Genomic DNA, 5,700 nt, shown 5'->3' with positions numbered 1-5,700 from the left:
TGTAAAACATTGATTAAATTTATCTGTTAGTTGACCTTCCAGAAACAAACGCAGCAACATCCAAACTGACAGGAATCATTCAAGCAGCCATCATGAAGGCAGTCCAGGAAAAACAATTCAGGAAGACAAGCTTGGTCTTGTCCAAGATGAAGAGGCAGCTCAGTAAGAGGACCCAGACAAGGCTGTTCTGGAGGATGACATGGGATCCATCTGAGCAGACATTGCCGTTCAAAAGAATGTCCTAGAACCCATCCAGTAAAATGACTGATTCTATCACCCTCTGTCTTGCATAATAAAGAGCTCACTGTGTTGTTTCATATGTCGATGACGCCTAAATATTTGAATGTGTGCTTGTTTTGTTTGTGAGATCATGTTTCTTTAAAGAAAGTAGTCAGAGATACTAATAAATACAGCAAACTCTGAATTAAAAGAAATGAAGATAACTGTACTTCAGTGTAGTACTTTGGTGAGGGAAATTACTAATAATGTACCACTGCAAAGGGAAATGGCCAGTCGGTACTTGCATATTATTTCAAGGTTYAATTTGTTACCAGTTTTGTTAGGAACAGTCCATCCTTTGTGACCTTAATGTACAAATCAGTTTTCTAACCRTTTTAATTTGTTGGAAATTAGAAACAGGCAGAGTGTATCCCACAGGGAAAGTAACTCCCCCATTAGTTCTAACCCCAATCTTTCCAAGACCTAATTTAAAGGACACACACACTCACACATGCACACAAAGAGTAACCTTGTTGGGTCCTAATTATAATAGCAGTGTCACTGTTGTTATTTGTGCGAACACAACTCAACCCCACAGGCATGTACCTGTRCCCTTTGTCTCCATGAAGGTTTATTCTTGTTTTCGTCTACCTTTCATCTGATCTCTGAATAAACAGTGAAAGAAGTAGGCTAAGTGAGTGGGGTTAGGCTGTGGAAGCGGCAGGCTTTTAGAGAAGTGGTTGTGACAGGATACATTTTTAGATTTTTCTACAGATACAGATTAACAGGACTATATCTGTTTCTGCGCTGTGTGCGGTTATATGGATCTATTTAAATACAAACACTAAAATATTGGTGAACTTTCTGTTTGGTTGTGAACATGTAGTGAAGTCATTGAACACGCACATATTTTCACACTGGTAGTAGTTTTCAAAGAAGTCCATCATGAAATTATTTGCAGAAACTACAACTTTCTTTGGCAATATTGCTAGAACATTGCCATCAAAAATAACAATAAAATGAAGCCACACATCTCTGTTCTCCATGACTGTTCTAAAAACAGCAGAACTGATAGCCGTCCTGTGAAGAAGTGGGCGGAGTCTCCGCTTGGATTACCAGTTGAGGAGCTGGGCTCGCCTTGGCCTTGCTAGGTCACCCGGATTGTGACGCAACACTCCACAGGTTTTTGAAACAGRTTATTTGCTGACACAATGAAACCCAGTTACATGTTGTCAAAAAACAGCTTTTTTTTATGCTTGGACTGTTTCTGGAAGCAGTACAGACTCAAACTGAAGTGTAAAAACAATTTTCCAYAATAGGTGCCCTTTATTATAAACTCTGTTTAACACTTGGACTGCAAAGCAGTTGTGACTGGGGTCCAAGCCCTTTTATGCATGTTAAATTTGGCTCTTGTTGTTTCCAGCATCCTGTCAACCTTGWGTACTTAAGAATTATAGCATGATTGGGAGTATTTATAAGGTCTGTTTCAGGGCCAATTTACTACAACATCTGTTGGGTTTCTTCTCTATAGGTGAGCCTATAAGTTGTTCTCATCTATTCAGGATTGACCAAATGTGTCTCCACTTTTGGTTCTAATCACAATGTTGGATCTACCTCAGTGGTGGTTCCAGGCTGGACAAGCTCAGTATTGACTTTACAATGGAGACAAGGATTTTGTGAATATTGTTCCCAAATAAGGGGCTTTTATGAACATGCAGTTGTCTTATAAAACTTTATGATTTAATGACATAAACCTAAAATAATAATCAAAAATGAGTGCATATGCAGATCTGAACATTCATACGCATAGAGAGCAGAACACACACATGTATAAATATATATAGCTGTTAAATTTATGTGTATATACATTTATATTAATGCTGTCAAATGAGTAATATTTTTAATCTGATTAATCCCAAGGTAGCTGTGAATTAATCACGATTAATCTTAAATATAATATACATTTCTTTTCATACTGGTAAAATAAATTACATGAGTTATTAATTAGTTTGTAATGTTTTTATTTAGAAAACAAAATTGGTGTTTAAGAAATACAAGGAACAACAACAAATCATGCCACACTGTAACTCTCCTGGCTCTTCCACCATTTAACTGTCCTCAACTATATTAATGGGTTTACAATCCATAGCAATCCATTGTGCTATAGTGGCAGTGAGCTTGTCAGAGGTAGATTTARTTATTGCCCTGCATTCGCTGAGGKTTGTTTGYCGTAGACCCGGTGAAGCACCTGAAGCGGAAGCTCTGGAAAATAGATGTTTGGCGTTGAGATGGTACCTTAGAGTCCAGTTGCTTTGGTGAAATGTATATTCCTTTCTGCAATTTGTACAAATGGCTATGTGTTTGTCACCAATTCTGTCTTTATTCCTTTTAAACTCAAATTTAACATCGACAGGGCCAACATTTTTTTCTTTCTACATCTTGAAACATAGCAGGCCTACTAGATCACAATGAATTGTGAGAAATCTTCAGGGTCAACGAGTGCATGCGTGAGTTTGTTAAAAATGTATCAATGTGAGTTAACTCAATTAATTTCACAGCCCTAATATATATCTTCTCTTCTTGAATGTTATGTCAGAAATGAAACTGGTGGAATGAAAGGAACTGGTGGTGATGACTGGTGTGGATATGGGCAGAAAGACCATCCACCAATGCGCAGGGCCTTGAGCAGATGTCACGTTTGTATGGTGCATTGGGGGTTTTCCGTCTGAGACGGGCTTGTCAGGCTGCGAAGCAGCAGTGTTTCCATGCCTCCAGTGGAGCATGGAACCTTATTGTATCTGTTCTGTTTTTATTATAATGACCCCCGCACACGAAGCGTAAGCAGGAATCATACTGTTTTTGTACTGTTTTTTTCTCCAGTGATTTTTACTCAACCGTAGCACARAAACAGCTGCACCAATCAACATGAAATCTGTCAGGACTGTAGATGAGTCTGACCTACACTGCTCCAGCCAACGGTTTTATGATGGACCCCATATTTGAGGAGGGGGCTCCTTTCAAAGAGGACATCTGTCTGGACATACAAAAAGGGTTTTAACTCAGAAACTGTTCAACATAGAAGCTTCACATTTCTTTTGTTGTTTAGCTCTGATGAAGCTCTATCCATCAGGCCCAACAATCAGTGCCCCTACCCCCCAGGACCCCCAATTTATCTGTAAAGGGGTATCTGGACATACAAAAATGGTTGTAGCTCAAAAACTATTAAACATTGAAGTTTCAGATTTTCTTTGGTTGTTTAGCTCTGATGAAGCTCTATGCATCAGGTCAACCACTTCAGCATTTACACGTACATGTCTACATGTTTCAAATTAAATATTTTTTTCAAAGACTAACTTTGGATCATGACAATAAGAGTGGAACAATAATTGCACTATAAAAGGGCAWTAATATTCATACTTAAATTTTGGCATATACTGTTGATCAAAATTTATTGATAAACAAAAATCATTTGTATTCATAAATGTAACAGTATGATTGTTCCCTCACCTCTGCATACAGATATATGTGACTAAGTATTCAGCATTTTGGTTTTGCAGTGGTTTTGGTTCCTGGTCTTAAATAACACTGAGTGATTATTCACATGTTGGTCAGGGATGGATGGAGGATCCCCACTGCCTGCTGGCCTGTCACAGAAATGTGACAACATTCAGGGTGCAGGGACAAACTAAAGAGTGTAGCCTGCAGCTCTCAATCACTCCCAGACTGGCATAAACTTCCACAAGAAGCTGTCTTCCTTGTCTTTCATATCTTGTTCTTTTTATACATTTCATATCTCTTCAATTTCTGGAGCTCTATCTCATTTTGTTGCTAATCCTTCTTTTTTGTGATAAGTGTTCATGTGATCATTTTGGCATCTGTCTGCATGCACACACACACACACACACACACACACACACACACACACCATTTTTTAATTTTCATTTCTTCATGAATGCCAAAAATTTAAAGGGAAATAATGGTTGTGCCTGTGTGGAAAAATATAGCATGTTCAGTTACTCCAATGTGTGTAAAGGACAAGACAACAAATAAAGAACTAAAAATTGAAAGTTAATGAGGGAACCAAAGCCACATGATTACCCGTCRGTTAGGCTAGTGGCCTCAGCCATTTCATGGTTGTAGATACCAGAGGCYGGAAGTTTCAGCTGTTTTAACATTTTTCTTCAGGTTCTGGCAACTCCCTAGAGGCAAGCTGGTTCTCCCTATAATGTAACCAGTTACCAACTCAACTCACACCTCCGGGGGAACGTCGAACACGTTCCAGGGGAGGCGGGGGACATGGAGTCCRAGTGGGTCATGTTCCATGCCTCCATTGTCRAGGCGGCTTACCTGAGCTGTGGCCGTAAGGTTGTCRGTGTCTGTCRTGGCGGCAACCCTCGAACCCGCTGGTCGACACCGGTGGTGAGGGATGCTCTCAGGCTGAAGAAGGAGTCCTATCKGGTCTTTTTGGCCTGTGGGACTCAGGAAGYAGCCAATAGATATCGGCAGTCTAACCAGATTGCRGTTTGGGTGGYCGCTGAGGCAAAAACTCGGGCGTGGGAGGAGTTCAGAGAGGCCATGGAAAAAGACTTCCGTATGGCTTCAAGGTGATTTTGGTCCATCATACGGCATCTCAGGGGGGAAAGCGGTTCACCACCAACACCATTTATGTTGGGGATGRTGCGCTGCTGACCTCAACTTGAGACGTTGTGGGTTGGTGGGMGGAATACTTCGAAGACCTCTTCAATCCTACCGACACAACTTCCCATGAGGAAGCAGAGCCTGAGGACCCTGGGTCGGACTCTCCAATATCTGGTGCTGAGGTCACTGAGGTGGTTAAAAAGCTCCTCGGTGGCAGGGYGCCGGGGGTGGATGAGATTCGCCCAGAGTTTCTTAAGGCACTGGATGTTGTGGGGTTGCATTGGTTGACACGACTCTACAATATCGCATGGACATCGGGGACAGTTCCCCTGGATTGGCAGACYGGGGTGGTGGTCCCTCTATTTAAAAAGGGGGACCGCAGAGTGTGTTCCAAATATAGGGGGATCACACTTCTGAACCTCCCTGGTAAGGTCTATTCAGGGGTCCTGGAGAGGAGGGTCTGTCAGATAGTCAAATCTGATTCAGGAAGAGCAGTGTGGTTTTCATCCTGGTCATGGAACAGTGGACCAGCTCTTCACCCTCAGCAGGGTCCTGGAGGGTTCATGGTAGTTCAACCAGTCTACATGTGTTTTGTGGACTTGGAGAAGGCGTTCGACCGTGTCCCTCGGGGACTCCTGTGGGGGATGGGGTACCAGGCCCATTGATATGGGCTGTTAGGTCCCTGTAGGACCGGTGCCAGAGCTTGGTCCACAATGCCGGTAGTAAGTCGGACTCGTTTCCAGTGAGAGCTGGACTCCACCAAGGTTGCTCTTTGTCACCGATTCTGTTCATAACTTTTATGAACAGAATTTCTAGGAGCAGCCGAGGTGTTGAGGGGATCCT

The sequence above is a fragment of the Austrofundulus limnaeus genome, unplaced genomic scaffold, assembly GCF_001266775.1.
Source record: "Austrofundulus limnaeus strain Quisiro unplaced genomic scaffold, Austrofundulus_limnaeus-1.0 Scaffold250, whole genome shotgun sequence".
Classification (NCBI taxonomy): domain Eukaryota; kingdom Metazoa; phylum Chordata; class Actinopteri; order Cyprinodontiformes; family Rivulidae; genus Austrofundulus; species Austrofundulus limnaeus.
The sequence above is the reverse complement of the archived record's forward strand: the minus strand, read 5'-3'. Positions refer to the sequence as shown.